Source organism: Mus pahari, chromosome X, assembly GCF_900095145.1.
Source record: "Mus pahari chromosome X, PAHARI_EIJ_v1.1, whole genome shotgun sequence".
Lineage (NCBI taxonomy): Eukaryota > Metazoa > Chordata > Mammalia > Rodentia > Muridae > Mus > Mus pahari.
The window spans coordinates 33,286,030-33,303,781 of NC_034613.1; the positions used below are offsets into that span (position 1 = coordinate 33,286,030).

A 17,752-nucleotide genomic window follows, 5' to 3' on the forward strand; every position below is an offset into this window, starting at 1 on the left:
AACAGGAGAAACCGTGTCTCAAACAAACAAACAAACAAACAAACAAACAAAAAGACAGTGAAGTATACTCGTATACATATAATAAAATAAATAAATCTTTTTTTTTAAAAAAGATGATGGAAGGTGAGAATCAGCTCCGGAAAGTTGTTCTCTGACCTCCACATCCAGAGCATTGCACACAAACACCCTCACATGCTACATGCACACACAATCACAATCACAGAGAGAAGTAAAAATTTTAAAATGGGGGGGGGGGAAGTAACAGACAAAAAAAACACTTAGACCATGGTGTCTAAGTGTTAGCACTTAGCAGACACTAACTCAGCACACACTGAGACCATTTACATTTAAGATATGAATCCATTCAGCGCTTTGGCTTCTAGTTCATATTCTTTCTATCTAAATACACATCCCATTGTCCATATTCACCCCCAACAAGTCAGCTTTCCTCCTAGATCTTTTATCCAGTAACTCCAGTAGTTTTTGCCTTCCCTGAATCCAGACTCACAGGGCCGATTCCCTGACCTCGGGTCTGTTTCGATAGTGTTGGCTCTTTGAACACTGAAGAGATTGAATATAGATAGCCATAGGACTGGTCCAGTATATAGAAATCTTGGGTGGACTTTCTCCTTAGTTTGAGATGACTCTAGGAGCTTTTCCCCCACCCCCAAACTGTGTGACCCCTTCCCTGGACGATAAAGGTAGGGAAGGAAAGGGAGGGCTTGGGAGAGACTGCGGTTTGTCAGCACAAGATAAGGGTACTTTATGACTACACAAAGAGAGGAAATTGCAGTTACAAAGAATGTGGGAAAGGTTAACAAGGCAGACCTCAGAGTAAAAGTCAGGAGACAACTGGGTGTGATTGGTCCACACCTATAGTTCCAGAAACTCAGGATACGACTGAAACAGGAGGAGTCCCAGGAGGAGTTCCAAACCAGTCTGGACTACAGTATGAGAGCTTGCTACAGAAAGGAGAGAGAAGGAGAAAGCAAGGGAGATAGCGAGAGCTAGGGAGAAATCAAAAAACAAAGAAAGAAGCCACAGGGCAGGAAAGTAGATGCCAACTGATTAACATGAATGATCCTCACAAAGGCAGTCCTCTGACTGATACCAGCATGACCCTTGGCAGGTATGTATCCCTTCCTGTAAAAGGACACAAGATGACAGTTCTAAGGGCAAAGTCTGGGCTCACTCCACTCACATGGTTTCACTCAAAGCAATTCTGCTTTCTATCTACTATATTTGGGCTTTATCATATATTGTTTTGCAAAAAAAAAGTTTCAATGCTAAGCCTTTCTGAGTGCTCTCAGCAGGTAACTTCGACTTTTACTTTTGATAAACTTTGTTGCCACTGAGGTCTGGTGACTACTATCAATTCTCTTTCTATCTTCTGCCTTTAATCTCCAAAGCTGTGTCCTTTCTCCTATTTACAGCAAAGGCTTCTGGTTACACTTCCTTTTATCTTTCCCTCATTTCCTATGAATCCTTATGCCATCCATTTTTTTCCTACTGAGTGGCAGCATAGTAAATTTCTGTTCAAGTCATTTAGTGGACCTGTGGTGGTTTGAATATGCTTGGCTCTGGGAGTGGCACTATTAAGAGGTGTGACCTTGTTGGAAGTGTGTCACTGTGGGTGTAGGCTTTAAGACCCTTGCCCTAGATGCCTGCAAGCCAGTCTTCCAAACAAGATGTAGAACTCTCAGCTCCTCCTGCACCAAGCCTTCCTGGACACTGACAAGCTCCCACCTTGATGGTAAGCCAGCCCTAATTGAATGTTGTCCTTATAAGAGTTGTCTTGGTCATGGTGTCTGTTCACAGCAGTAAAACTCTAACTAAGCCAGGGCCACTGGCAGGTTTTTCTGGGTTTTTGTTGTTGTTGTTGTTTTATTTCATTTAGTGTTAAGGTCTCAAGTATCTCAGACTGGCTCGAAACTTATGTAGCCTTGAACTTCTGGCTCTCCTGTTTTCACCCTCTGAATACTAAGATTACAGGTATGTGCCATCATGCCTAACTTTGGACACTGTCATTTTTATCAGGTGCAGTCTCGTTCCTTTTATACCTTTCTCCAATATTTTCCTTAACTTAGAAAAATTCCAAGCAAATTTCCTTGTACAGGGAAGGGTAAGCTCTCAATAGATTTTTTTTCTAGTTTAACATTTCTATGGGTCTCTGGACACAGACCCTAGACATCATACTTTCATAAGATCATAACCCCCACCAGACAACTCACTAAGTATGGTGGTTTGAATATGCTTGGCCCAGGGAGTGGCACTATTAGGAAGTGGGGCCTTGTTGGAGAAGGTGTGGCCTTGTTGGAGGAAGTGTGTCATTGTTGGGGTGGGCTTTGAGAACCTCTGCCTTGGAAGACAGTCTTCTAGCAGCCTTTAGATCAAAATATAGAACTCAGTTTCTCCTGTACCATGCCTGTCTGGATGCTGCTGTGTTTCTTGCTATGATGATGGTGGACTGAACCTCTGAAACTGTAAACCAACCTCAATTAAATGTTTACCTTCATGAGAGTTGCAGTGGTCGTGGTGTCTCTTCACAGCAATAGAAACCCTAACTAAGACAATAAGTATTTACTAAGAGTATGAAATAGTCATGAAATGCTTGTTCATTCATTTTATAAATACCTGCTGAACCCATATTATGTCAAATGCAGTAGTGAGTGCTTGTATCTGTGAACAACAGAAAGATCTCTGCTCTTTGTAATTTTTTTTTCCTGTTTTCTTCCTTTCTTGTCTTAATTATATGTAAGCCTGCAAGAGTTCATGTGTACCATTTGATGAAAGTTCAAGCAGAGGGCAACAGATCACCAGAAACTGGAGTTAAGGATGGTTTTGAGTCACTGGGAACTTAATGGAGGGCCTCTGCAAAACCAGAAAGCGTTCCTCATCACTGAGCCATCTCTCCAGTCCCTGTTTTATCTTTATTTGAGACAAGATTTTACTGCATAGTGGAGCTGTCCTCAAACTCTTGCTCTTTCTGCTGTGCCCTCGTAAATACTGGGGTTGTGGAAGTGCAGGACCATACCTGCTCCTGATCCTTTTGTTCTTGAAGGTTTTATTCTAGCACGGATTGAAGGAAGAAATACATAGTCAAGAAAATAGAGAGCACTGACAGCTCTTCCAAAGGACCTAGATTTGAATCCCAGCAACTACATGGCAGCTTACAACCATCTGTAAATCCAGTTCCAGTGGTTCCAATGCCTTCTTCTGGCCCCTGTGGTCCCCCGGAATGCACATGGCGAACAGACATATATGATAACAAAACATTAACACACACAAAATAATAAAACAAGAAAAGAGAATAGCTGAGAAGACATGGAATGGGGGATGGGCATGTTGAAGTTGCCTAAGGTGGGGTAAAGGAGGAGCTAGGAGTTCCATTAAGAAGTGGGAGAGAGGATTTGGGTACATATAACCAGGAAGCATTGTTTATGTGTAGGACATTGTCAAAAAATCAATAAAAGGCAGTCTATTAAAAGACAAACAAAAGAGAAATGGCTGGAGAAATGGCTCAGTGGTCAAGAGCCATTCACGATGACCTCAGTTCAGTTCCCAGCACACACACTGGGAGGCTCACAACTACCTGTAACTCTAGTTCCAATAGATCTGATGCTCGCTTCTGGCTTCTATGGGTACCTACACTCATTTGTGTATGCTGCCCTCCCTCCCCGGGTACTTATGGATACACAAAATTAAAAGTAAAAATATTTTAAAAAGAAAATAGTAAGATGACAATACAGTATATCAGAAAATGCTGGAGATGGATGAAAAATAGCAGGGGACCAAGAACAAGGCACATGATCTTGTAAGTATGAAAATGTCAGAATAAAGCCTATTATTTTGAAAGTTAAATATAAATCTATTAAGAAGCAAAAGACCTGAGTGTGGTTGCGCATTTCTTTAATCACAGAATTTGGGCAGGGGGTTAGAAGCAGAGGGATCTCTGAATTTGAGGCCAGCCTGGTCTACACAGCAAGTCAGGCCAGTCTGAACTATGTAGTGAGACCCTGTCTCAAAAAAGAAAAAAAAGAGAAAGAAAGAAAGAAAGAAAGAAAGAAAGAAAGAAAGAAAGAAAGAAAGAAAAAACTAGAAAGGAAATAATAGATGCTGTTGAAAACAGAAACTAGCCTGGTGTGGTGGCGCACACCTTTAGTCCCAGCACTCGGGAGGCAGAGGCAGGCGGATTTCTGAGTTCGAGGCCAGCCTGGTCTACAAAGTGAGTTCCAGGACAGCCAGGGTGATATAGAGAAACCCTGTCTCAAAAAACCGAAAAAAAAAAAAAAAGAAAGAAAGAAAGAAAGAAAAGAAAAGAAAAGAAAAGAAAGAAAGAAAAACTATAGAGCAGGGGAAAGGAGCCTGAGAGCACTGGAAGGGGGATTATATATTTATTTTCATTCGTGGGAATAGTCCTGGGGTCTGATGGATCACTACTACATGTCTAGCTTTTTTTTTTCCCTCGAGACAGGGTTTCTCTGTATAGCCTTGGCTGTCCTGGAACTCACTCTGTAGACCAGGCTGGCCTCGAACTCAGAAACCCACCTGCTTCTGCCTCCCAAGTGCTGGGATTAAAGGCGTGCGCCACCACACCCGGCCATGTCTAGCTTTATTAGTTGTAAATATGGTGGTCACTGTAGGCCTTGTGGAGATGGTGACAACCAAGTCAACATGACAAGAAAGGCAGAAGGCCAGCCATGGAAATGCTTGGCTTCATGAGAAGTCAGTGTTCCGGACAGAATGAGCAGCAGGTACTGAGGCATGAAAGTAAAGGACAAAAAGATGAGGGTGGTGGGAGGTGAGGACGCGGAAATGACAGGGGTGAAGTCTGCGTAGGATTTTTTTATTGAGTGCCTATTGCTATGTAATAGGTGTAATAAATTACTCGAAGACTTAGCTAATGAGGACAAAAGCCAACATTGTCGGGCTGGGAGAGAGGCTAACTCAAAAACTGCTTGCCTCACAAGCATGAAGACCCGACTTCAATACTCAGAACCTATGAGGTGACATGGCATGGTGACAAGGCATGGTGACATGGGTTTGTAATACAAGCAATGGGGTGACAGAGACAAGTAGATTCCCTGGAGCTGATTGACATACACAGTGAGCTCCAAGCTAAGTGACTGTCTTAGCTCCAAAACAAGCTAGGCAGCTCCTGTATTAGTTTGCTTCTCTATTGATGTCATACAGCCATGACCAAAAGCAACTTGAGGACAAAGGGGCTTTTTTTCATCTTACAGTTTATAGCTGCTCATGGAAGGCAGTCTGGCCAGGAACTCAAAGCATGAACCTGGAGGCAAAAACTGGAGCAGGGACCATAAAGGAATGTTGCTTACTGGGTTGTTCTCATGGCTTGATTAATTTGTTTTCTTTTTTTTTTAAAGATTTATTTATTTATTATATGTAAGTACACTGTAGCTGTCTTCAGACACTCCAGAAGAGGGAGTCAGATCTTGTTACAGATGGTTATGAGCCACCATGTGGTTGCTGGGATTTGAACTCCAGACCTTCGGAAGAGCAGTCGGGTGCTCTTACCCACTGAGCCATCTCACCAGCCCCCTAATTTGTTTTTCTTTACTACAACCCAGGCCCATCTGCCTAGGGGTGGCACCACCCACAGTGGGCTAGACCCTCCCACATCAATCATTAATCAAGAAAAAAACCACACAGACTTGCCTACATGCCAATATGATGGAAGCATTTTCTCAGTTGAGGTTATCTTCCCAGGACACTCTAGCTGTGTCAAATCAACAAAAATCTAATTACTCATAGCTCTTGGGAAACCTAGTCTGAAGTTGTCTGTCCCACATACAAAAGAAAGGAGAAAGAAAAAGAAACTGCACACAAATTCCAGAGAGACGTTCATATGGATAGTTCTAGCTCTGGTTCTCAAGAGGTTATATGGTTTTGTTTAGGGAGGTTAGTTTGTTCTACGGATTTATTCTGTTTTGTTTTTGAGACAGGGTTTCTCTATGTAGTCTGGGTGTCCTAGACTTCCCTTTGTAGACCAGACTGGTCTCAATCTCAGATCCATCTGCCTCTGCCTCCCAAGTGCTGGGATAAAAGGTGTGTGCCACCATGCCCAGTTTATTGATTTTTTTAAGACAGTGTCTAATCTATCTGTATCTAAAGCTGGCTTTGAATTCACTATATCATTAAGGATAACCATGAGCCCATTCCTCAAGTAATGGAGTTACAGGTGTAACTCCACCCTAGATTTCTGTGGTGCTGGAGATCAGACTCAGGGCTTTTATGCATGCTAGGTAAGCACATTGCCAACTGAGCAACATGTCAAGTCTCAAGAGATTGTAGTTATCTGACTGAAGTATCCTCTTTAAAATGCCCTACATGGTCAGGAAGGTGTGATCGCTAGCTCGTCCAGGGAGAGAAGCTAGATGAGAAAGGGTTAGGACTTATTTTCTCCTCATTTGGGTTGTTCAGATTCTGGGATGCTCTCTTGCCCTCCTTCCCTTCCTTCTCTTTTTCTCTTTTGAGCAGGGTTTGAGATAGGGAGCCCAGGTTGGCTTCCTATGCAGCTAAGGCTGATCTTGAAGTTCTGGTCCTCCTGCTTTTATCTCCACCTCCAAGGACTAGACTACAAACATATGCCAACTGTTTGTTTGTTCATCCTTCCTTCCTTCCTCCCTCCCTCCCTCCTCCTCCTCCTCCTCCTCCTCCTTCTTCTTTTCTCTCTCTCTCTCTCTCTCTCTCTCTCTCTCTCTCTCTCTCTCTCTCTCTCTCTCCTTCTTTCTTTCCTTCCTGTCTTACTATGTAGACAAGGCTGGCTTCAGATTCATAATCCTTGAATAAGTCTTGGCCTCCTGAGTATTGGGATTACAGTCATGAACCATCAGACCCTGCTTCACCTTCTGTCTGAGTGTTCAAACCATGCCTGGCTTATTCCACAGCAACCAATCCAAGAGAGGAAGGCAAGAACCACAGGTCTCTTATGACCTCACCTTATATGACACATGCTGCTACTTCCGTATTCTATCAGTCACAAAAGTCCTAATTCTCTGCAGAAAAACACACATGCAAGCACACGACTACTGGTGACTAGTGAGAGATGAAGATTGTTGGACATTATCATGGTGGCTGGCACCATAACCTTTAGTGGTAATAAGAAATCTGGTGACTTTTTTTTTTAAAGATTTATTTATTTATTATATGTAAGTATACTGTAGCTGTCTTCTGACACTCCAGAAGAGGGTGTAAGATCTTGTTACGGATGGTTATGAGCCACCATGTGGTTGCTGGGATTTGAACTCTGGACCTTCGGAAGAGCAATCGGGTGCTCTTACCCACTGAGCCATCTCACCAGCCCGACTTTTTTTTTTTTTTTTTTTTGAGTGAAAAAGAGTCAGAGAAGGGATCTGAACAGAAAAGATTATCTGTATTGTGGTTAATGGGCATGTACCACTGGCTGTTGTAGGAATGAAGTGGAAAGAGAATTGAGAAGAGCCATGAGGAAGGTTCTGCATGCCAGGGGAGAAGTGGGTTTGATGAAGGGCTGGTGAAGTTGATGAGAACCATAGTATTCTGGACATAGTTTCCTAGGATGCACAAAGCTCTGCGTTCAATCCCCAGAGGGGCATAAACGGGGCATGGTGGTGCCCAAGATTATCCCAGCAATAGGGAGGTGAAAATTGGCCTTACAAGATAATTCAGCAGGTAAAAGCATTGATCTTACAAGCCTGGTAACCAAAGTGTGACCCATGGAACTGATGGGAGAAGTCAAAAAACACTGAAATAGGCCCTCTAACCTCCATACACACATACATGTGAAAGACTGCACTTACAAATGTCTCTCACATACCCACATTGGTAATAGAGAAAAGAAGAAAAGTTCCCGCTCTTCCCACGAGTGAACTTACAACATAAGAGAGACCAGATACTCATCCAAGTGGCCATATTGTGTGACACAGCGCAGTGTTCACTGTAGCAAAGTACTCACTTTAATGATGAAATTACATGAAAAAGTGCTAGAACTGAACAGTGATAATGGTTACACAATAATGAAAGTGTTCTCAATGCCAGTGAACTATGTACTTACTTCAGGTCCCAAAGAAACTGGGGACAAGTCTCACTCAGTACCCGTGGCTCCTCCCAGCACGCCCTACTCCACCCCTACCCTCAACCTCTCCTGCCCAGGGGTTAGACTTCCCTTCCCCTTCTCTTCCCCCTGCTTCTCATTCCTATATAAACCTGTTATTTTGACCATGCATGTTGATCCTCAGCTCCTCTCTGGTCCACGCCTCTCATTTCCTCTTCTCCTCTTTCTCTTTCCATCTTCCCCTCTCTCCTCTCATGGCCTGGTTCAGTCTAAAGTTTTCCAGATGCTTCTGGCTGAACTCTCCACTAAAATCCTTCTCCTTAACCATACATACTGTAGTCATGTCCTCCTCTTCATTCACTTACAATGATTAAAGCAAAATATCTAAAACAGTACATTTACATATATTTCACAATACAACCCAGTGTTAGCTGGTTGGGTGTAGTGGCTTAATTAAGCTCATCTCAGCACTCAGGATGTTAAGGCAGAAGATTGCCATGAATTGGAGCCCAGCTTGGAATATTGTAGCCAGACAAGGCTACACAGCAAGACCTTGTCTCACCAGACGTGGTGGAACAATTCCAATTCTCAGGCAAGATGAACAGTCATTCAAGGTCATCCTTGGCTACATAGCAAGTTTGCAGCCAGCCAAGGATACATGAGGTCTTGATTAAAAAAAACCCAAGCCAAACAGTACATAAGGTTCATTGGTTTCAGGCTGACCTGGTCTACACAATGACTTCTGAGATAGCCTGGGCTATTTAGTGAGACCCAATCTCAAAAAACAACCAAAACAAAACAAAACGCCCCAAACTACAATAATAAAGATTCTACAATGACACCTTAAATTTAAAGAATAAAAGATAACAGAAACTGAGAAAATATCTTCAGGTAAGGAAATTAGTTTCAATAAATTACTAGAGGGCAGGCAAACTGGTAAGAGCCGGGCGAGGCAGGGTAAGTAGTTCTCTTAGAAGACACCATACCACTGTGTTGGGGGAGAGTGAACTTAATTAAAGCTAAGAAGATTAACTCTTATCCTGAAGTCAAAATGGAAAGATTTAACTCCGCCTCTGGCAAGCTAGATGGGGGGGGGGGAGGGAGAGCAAGCCTAAGAACAGAGAAATCAGACTGGGCAATGGTCAGGAGACCTGGGGTTGAGTCATACTGTTCAGTTCCTACAGAGACAAGTACAATCGACTTCAGCCTCTTCTAAATGAGTTGATGGTGGACATTATCAAGACAAACGAGGGTAGCCTGGGACTTTTTTTGGGGGGGGGGGACAGGGTCCCTTGCATCTCTGGCTGGCCTCAAACTTCCTATTGAGGATGATCCTGAACTCCAGATCCTTCTGTCGATAAAGATGGAGCGTTACTGGTTTGCGTATTTAAGAGTGCTCGAGAGGTGAGATCAGTATTTGTTTGCAGTTGTTTTGTTGGCAGTGGTGGGGTTTGAATTCAACCTTGTATGTGCTAGACAAGTGATCTATTACCGAGTTACATTCCCAGCCCTTGCTTGGAATTACTTTCATTGTAATAAGTCAGATGTAATTCTCAGAGCTGTAAGAGCACACCCCAGGGCCTGGGACACAGATGGCTTAGTGGGGAAGGGCATCGCCACCAAACCTGAGGACCTTAGTTCTTCCCTAGAACCTACATGCTGGGAGAGAACGGACCCAAGTTGCCCTCTGACCTCATACAGTAAGTTAATGTAATAATTTTTAAAAAGATTGCATTAGAAGGAATATTATGTTAGCAAACGTTTAAGAACCAAATACATTTCTTTGTCTTTTCCAAGTTCCTTTTCATCAAGGACAGCATTATTTAACCAGGCCTTTTAAATATACCCAATCCATCTTAGTACACTAGCCATTAAGAGTCAAAATTCCTGAAACCTAATATAGGTTTATCTGACAACCCTACAGCCATAGAGCATGATCACCATTTTGTGTAGTCTTCTCTTGTGTCTTTTCCATCTTTGTTCTATTATTTTTCTTTGTTCTTCACAAATTTCACTCTCTTTTTGTCTCCCTGTCTCGTCATTCCTTTTATCTTCCTCTATTTGGAAACAACCGAGTCTCTAATCACAGTTTACTTTTTTGTCGGGTGGGTGATAATTATTTTCTCCGGGTCTCAGTTTCCTCTGTCAGGTGGAATTTAATAGAGGTGTTCTGCCTCCCAGGGTTTTCAAAGTAACATTGAGGACTATGTTCTATACCTAGTAGAGTCCCGGTATCCTGTGAGAACTCAATGTACTGTGCCCTTTTCCCCTCGGTCTTTCATCTTCTTACCTGTATTTCCCTACTCCTCACCCTAGAGTCCAGGTAAAAGCGAGGGGGGGGTGGGGGGCGAGAAAAAGTCCTGGATGCTAAAAGAGGAAATGCTTGAGTCGAGGGCGGGGACTGCGAAGTGACCTGTGCGCATGTGCAGCCGCTGGGTCAGGCTCTGGCTTGGAGCTGGGGAGGCGGGGGTTGGGGGGGTGGGGGGGTCGGGCTGCATAATGAGGACTGGGCTTTTTCTCCATGTCCCCTTCCGGCTCCGGGAGGCGGCGGGACCCAGGCGGTCCCCCGAGCGGGCGTCACGCTAATCGAGGGCCGCTCGGCCGGAGAGGTAGGTTGGAAGATGGCGGAGTGGGAAAGAAGGAGGGGCTCTGCCGGGCGGGTGCGGAGCTCCCGGGGGAGGGGACGGGGGTGGCCGTGGGAAGGACGTGGCCTGAGGCCAGTGGCTGGGCGAGCCCGGGAAGCTGGCGGGCTGCACCTCTTGGTTTTTCTTTCTTTCTTTCTTTTTTATTATTTTAAAGTCCTGACGTGGATGCACTTGGTTCCGGTCTTCGAGTTTTCTCCGCTGGGACTGTCCTGCCTGGGAAGGCCGAGGGAGGGAGGGAGACATAGTGACTTCCGTTTCCTTCTCCTAGGCCGGGGCCCGCCGCCCAACAGAGTTGTGTTTTCCTGATCCGGGCTCGGGCCGCCCCTCCTCCGGGACCCTCCCCTCGGGAACCCGTCGCCCGCGGTGCTTAGTTAGGACTGGAGTGCTTGGCGCGGTGGGTACAGCTCTTGTGGGTTTCCCGCCCGCCTCTCCCTCTGCTCCCCTCCCCTCCCCTCTCTTCCCTCTCCTCTGCTCTGCTCTTCCCTCACTCCTCCTCCTCCCCCTCCCTTGTCCTCCCGCGTTCCTCCTCCCTCCTCCCCCCTCCTTCTTTCTCCCCCCTCCTTCCTTCTCCCCCCTCCTTCCTTTTCCCCCTTCTCCTTCTCCCTCCCTCCTTTTCCTTCCCTCCTTTTCTTCCCCCTCCCTTCCGCTTGGGCTAGCTCTGCCTATTTGGGCGGGAAGGCCCCGCCCGCGGGGAATGCTGGACTGGGCTCCTTATCCAGGTTTCCCGGGATTGCCCCCTGGAAGCCGTGGGTAGGGGGGCTGGCTTCAAGCCTTCGGGTCAGCCTCCTTAAACTTCGTGACACCTAAGGTAAATCTAGTTAAATAATTAAAAAAAAAAAAAGATATGATCAACCTCCCTGCCCCCCCCCCAGTTCGATACCTTGTATGGGGCAGGGTGGTGTATTTCTGGCAAGGGCGTGTGAACCCGAAAGGATGAGGGCCAAAGAGCTTCCAGAGGAGGAAGTAGCTGGTCATTTTTGCCTCTCTTTGTCACCTCGGTCACTTCCCCAGCATATTTCTGAAAGAGAAAAAAAATATCACTTATGACTTACAGTTCCATTAATTTAACTCCATTTAACTCCACAGTTTACTTGAGTTGTGGGGTGTTTTTCTTTTAAGCGGGGGCGGGGGGGGAGTTGTGATTGCTAAAACTAAGCAGTGGCTCGCTCCATCTCTTAAAAAAAAGGAGAACATAAGCCTTTCGGAAGACAAACCTATCAGATTGTAATAATCTACAACTTTACCTTCAAGTACACTTAGGCACATCCTAGTTATGTCTTGATAGTGAACGAATCCTACAAATGTACTCTTTTTTTTTTTTTTTTAAAGACTGGAAAGTGCTAGAGTGTTTCTTCATTCTTCTCATTTTCTCCTTAATAGGATTTTTTTTTTTTTTTTTTGTAGGCAGTTTCAAGAGAACACTGTTAAGAGCCGGCCATTTTAGAATGATAGCATTTTTGAGCTGGGAAGGCTCTCAGCTCAACTCTTTTGTTTTACAAAGCAGAAACTAAGGCTTAGGGTTTCATGAGTTGTGGAAGGTTACCATGCCAGACATGCTAGTTAAATGAGAATTCAGATTTTCTAGCTCCCTGGCCACCCCACTCCTGTTGCTTCATATAACCTCTAAGCAAATATCTAAGTATATTCTATTTAACATTTCTATGTAGCATATTACTACTTTGTCTCAATGACTGCACCATTTTCAGTGTAGTGAGCATGTATGGAAAGATTGTGTCAGGGACTGTTTTCCCCCACTACTTAAGAATTGAAAACATTTTAGGCCAGGTAGATTTATACCTATAGACACAGAAACATAAGCTTGTATATCTGTTTGCATTGGGTCACATGGATCCTTGAAAGAGATACAAAAAAAATGGGAACCCTGGTTACTCTTGAAGAAAACAGATGGCAAACTTGACTTTGCTTTTCTCCTGTGCCTTACATATTTGAATATTATAAACAAGTTTGATTTTTATTCCAGAAAGTTTTAAAGCTGACATTGGTGTATATCAACATAAGTATTTGCAATTGGTATTTATGAACATCAATTTATCAGTAATTTTTATTGTAAAATCCAGTATGGCTTATTTTGTCTTAACAGAACAGGTTTGATTACTTGTGTATTTATGTTTCTCTGTTGGCTTTTACCTATTCTGTATTCATGTGAAATGCTTAAAAGGTTAGGCTTTATTTTTAAAGAATAAGCTTCCCGATTATCAAATAGTATAGAAACTATGAAATTCAGATATCATATCTGACATACAGATAAATCTGACTTACAGAATCTTTTTGGATTAAGCTTATTTTTAAAAGGTTATGCATGTAAAGGTTGTATTGGTATATGTAATACAGTAAATATTTGCTTACCATGTATAGGGCTCTGGGTTTTTTTGTTTTTTTGTTTTTGTATTTTTGAGTATATCAAAGAAAATGTTAAAATTTGATCAAAATACATTATGTAATTTTGAAACTAATATAACCCACTATTCTGTACAATGAATATACGCTAATAGAAGAGAGGAAGGGGAAAGAAAGCTAGGTGTGGTGACTTTGACCAGTAATCCCAACACTGTGGAGTCAGTGCAGGAGAACTGCAAATTCAAGTCAGCCTGGGCTGTGTAGTGAGATCCTGCCTCAAAAACAAAGCTGGGGTGGACAGATGACTCTGTTTATATGGCCTGTCTGCTCTTGCAGAGGACCCAGGTTCTATTCCCAGCACTCACGCGGTATCACAGCCATCTGCAACTCCAGTCCCAGAGGATTCAATGCTGCTTTTGGCTTCCATGAGCACCAAATGCTTGTGATACACATACATGCATGCAAGCAAAATACCCAGACACATAAAATAATAAAAGAGAGTCAGGGCTCACACTTGTAACCTGTGCATTTGGTAGGAAGAGGATCAAGAGTTCAAAGCCAGCTTGGGCAACATCATACCCTGTACAAGCAGAATCAGAGCCAATAAAACTTTTATATTATGTGGCATTGTTTGGTATTTAAGTGTTTGCCTTTTGTGTTCTTGTTATCACTCCTCGTGTATGTTATACAGTTTTTAAAATGGTAAATGTTTTGGGTTGGAGGGAAAAGCCTCAAAGGGCTTGGGGGAGTACATCAGTCCAGCATAGTATACTCTAGGCTGTGAAGTCAGTATCTAGAACTAAAAGGAAAAAAAAAAGTAAGCCTGGATACATCCCCAGTGTTGAGTTCTCTTGTTTACAGATATGCTAATGAAGACTCAGGTGAAGAAATGAATTGCTCAGTTATATTGTTTATTGTTAGACTTTGGACTGACTGGTGTCCCCATCCTAGTCTAGAATTCCTGCAGTTAATTGTATTGCTGTGGTATGGGTCTAAAGATTCTACATACACTGATACACATTTGGAATTTTTGTACTTGGGAAATTGAGGCAAGAAGGTAACCTTTCCCAGGACAGCCTGGGCTGCCTATTGATAGCTCCCTCCCATTTCAGAGAACAGCACTAAAAGATGAATATGGTAAAGTGCCCTTGTTATTTTGAGGCAGGAAGATTATGATAAGCTGTCAATTCTTAAGGTTTATCTCCGGAGTAATCTGTTAATAGTGTTATATAACCTGTTAGCATTGTGTAAGGTCATTGTGAATGTCCATTTGAGAAGACAAACAGAATTAGAAAATGAGAGATTAGTATCGAACTTAATAAATAATCATATACAGTGGAAAATACCATGAATTGAATTTTTTCCACTCAGACTCAGCATCTCCATGTTTGTTTTATTTTTCATAAGATATGTTTGTTATATTTCAGAACATAAAAGGGGTGTTTTGAATATTTTAAATTAAAAAGGCATGTTCTAGAAAATGTCTGAAGTTTGAGGTGGGACAGAAATCTAGGGCCTTGTTAGTCAGAACTTCCTTTTCAAAATGTAAGCCTTACTCTATACCTATTTGTCTGTATAGATTTGAACTCCTTAACTCCAAAGATTCAAAATTAATTAAAATTTTAATTATTGAGGTTTCTCTGTGTAGCCCTAGCCGTCCTGTAGCCTCTGTACATCAGGCTGGCCTTGAACTCACTTATCAACTGTGCCTCCCAAGTGCTGGAAGTAAAGGTGTGCGCCATCCCAGCCCCACTTCTAGGTTTTATTTTGGTTTCTGTGGCAAGGTCTTGCTGTGTAACTTAGCCTGGCATGTACATGTAGTAATAGCTATTCTGGATGCTTAAGCAGAAGGATCTAGGTTTTTGTGTGCGCGTGCCTTTGTGTTACTGCTTTTTGCAGAAGGATCTCGAGTCTGGAGTTTTAGGAACAGCTAGGCAACTGTGAGACCATGCCATTTTAAAAAAAGCCTTATATCAGTTGTATTTTAAAGAGCCAAACTAAAAGAACAAAGTGGAAATAGAAACCTTAGTAACTTGTGGTTCATACTTTATTTTTTGAGATAGATGGGGCCCTGATAGATCTTCAGGGTGACCTTCAGCCCCCCTCCCCCTTGCCTTACTCAGGCTTCTGTTTCCTGAGTGCTAGGATTACACCCAGTTTTCGTTCGTTTAATTGTATATATTTAATAAAAATTATTATTATTATTGGCATTTTGAGGCTCAGAGTCTTCTCTGTGTAGTCCTGGCTGTCTAGGTGTTATAGGTGTTCACTATATAGATGAGGCTGGCCTTAAGCTCAGAGACCCCTCCTGCCCCTGGCTCGAAAGTGCTGAGGTTCCTCCCAGCTCTCTGGCATTTAATTTTAGAAACTTCTTCTTTTTTTTTTTTTTTTTTTTTCTGTTTTTGGTTTTTCGAGACAGGGTTTCTCTGTGTAGCCTTGGCTGTCCCGGAACTCTGTAGACCAGGCTGGCCTCGAACTCAGAAATCCACCTGCCTCTGCCTCCCAAGTGCCTCCCTGATTAAAGGTGTGCGCCACCATGCCTGGCTTGGCATTTAATTTTAAACTTACTATTTTTTGGAAGTCTCAATGGCAGTTGCTGGCCTGTTCTGTTTTGTGTTATAGGTGCAGAATAGGATTCAAAAGGGGAAGAAGCAAGCTCAGGGGTTTGAGATTAAGAAAATTTTGGGGAGCTCAGAAACTGTGGGCAAAAATTAAGTTTGTAGAGGTAGTGTCAAATATCAAAGCATAGATAAATATCAACACACTGACTTTCATATAGCCCCATATGGTGGCACACGCCTTTAATCCCAGTACTTGGGAGGCAGAGGCAGGCAGATCCTTTGAGTTTGAGGTCAGCCTGGTCTACAAAGTGAGTTTGGGGCCAACCAGAGCTATCTAATGTAACACCTTCTCTCAAAAAAACATTGGCTGTCATATGAGTTCTTGGTAATAAGAGTAATTGTTAACCCAGGATTCATCAGTTAAGAGCACTTGCTGCACTCTACAGGACGAATTGGGGTCCCAGCAACACATCCTGTGCCTCACACCTACTTGTAACTCCAGTTCAACTTCTAGGGGGCAGCTCTATACTCCTGGCATAAATGCGTGTGTGCGCACACTCACACACACACACACACACACACACACACACACACACACACACACAACTTTAAAACTTATTGGCTGAATGGTTCTTATTGTAAAAAGAAATTTACTTCCAAGGTGTCCAGAGTAATTTAAAAAAATGTGTTTTCTAAATTCTGATGAAGTAGTTGATGATTCAACTAGACACATTCCTTTTATTTTTATTTATTTATTTATTTATTTATTTATTGTTTTTTTGTTTTTTTTCGAGACAGGGTTTCTCTGTATAGCCCTGGCTCTCCTGGATCTCACTTTGTAGACCAAGCTGGCCTCGAACTCAGAAATTCGCCTGCCTCTGCCTCCCATGTGCTGGGATTAAAGGCGTGCGCTACCACGCCCAGCTGGATTTTTTTTTAAAAAAAGACTATTTGGTTAAATGGAGAAAAGATCTACTTCGAATCTATACTTATATATGTAATTTACATTTTTACATTTCTATAATCACTGACTTGGAACCTGTCCAGGATGGAACACTACTGTAATTCTATTACTCATTATGAGCAGAGACAGGAAGACCTTGAACTCATAGACAGCTACATAGTAAACCCCGTCCGTCTCAAAGTGAACAGACTAGGCCTCTCACCTTGCATTCATTCCTATGTCATCTGACGTGCATGCTTTAGAACATTCTCAAGCACAGGAAGGTTAGGTAGCCTCCCATTCTCATAGCTCAGTAGAGTCTGCCAAGAATATTTATAGGAATTTCTTTATAATTCTGTTAGTCACAAGACTTGGGTTTGATTCTTTATTTCTTTTTGTCTTTCATTTGCCACATTATATTTGATGAGTTACCACCAGCGAGAATCATAGTTTGCCCATTTTATGCATGAAAGCTATGAGTGTGTCTGCTTAGTGAAATCAGATAGTTTTTTATCAAAGGAAACATGGTAGAAGAAATGAGGGCAGGATATACAAAATAACCCATGTTTAAAATTAAGGTGAAAAGGAAAATAAAAATTTCCAGATAGTGTTTGGTACTCGGGGACATTAAATATGTACTTTTAAGTCTAGGTTATCTTTACTGAGGTCGATTACTTTGTCCATTTTTCTAACTTAAAAGCCAGGCAGAAGAAGATGGCCTAATCAGACACACTGAGAAGAGAGACCCCTTGGTCTTGCAAACTTTATATGGCCCAGCACAGGGGAAGGCCAGGGCCAAGTAGTGGGAGTGGGTGGGTAGGGAAGCAGGGGCGGGGGTGTGTGTATAGGGAACTTTCGGGATAGCATTTGAAATGTAAATAAAGAAAAATTTAAAAAAAATTATAAAAAAAAGGAAAAGGAAAACAAAAAGCCAGGTAGAGCTAGGCTTGGTGATGCATGCTATAATACAAGCACTTGGTAGGTAAAGGCAGGAGGATCAGGCATTCTAGGCCAGCCTGGGATACATCGTAAGTTTTAAGTCAGACTTTTATGACGGCCTACCTTTAAAAAAAGTAAAATAGATTAAATGAAAATAAAACCTGGTCAGGATAAACCTACCAAATGTTTTACTATAGACAACAATGTTGTTTATAGATAGAGCAAAATGTTTTTATTTATTTATTTATTA

At 42.6% G+C, this 17,752-nt stretch overlaps 1 protein-coding gene across 5 annotated transcripts in view; it reads left to right on the plus strand.

Annotated features, from left to right (window-relative positions):
- The first annotated feature begins 1,108 nt into the window (after positions 1 to 1,108).
- The window catches only part of Xiap (X-linked inhibitor of apoptosis), a 49,156-nt gene continuing 32,512 nt past the window's right edge, over positions 1,109 to 17,752 (plus strand). For 2 of the 5 annotated variants that reach the window (XM_029534177.1, XM_029534179.1), the window contains exons 1-2: positions 10,555 to 10,665; positions 10,970 to 11,095. The gene's annotated coding sequence lies outside the window, so the exon portion shown is untranslated. Of the gene's footprint in view, positions 1,130 to 9,737; positions 9,757 to 10,554; positions 10,666 to 10,969; positions 11,096 to 11,326; positions 11,510 to 17,752 lie in introns of those variants that run through there. The other 3 variants (XM_029534178.1, XM_029534181.1, XM_029534180.1) reach the window with 3 other exon arrangements.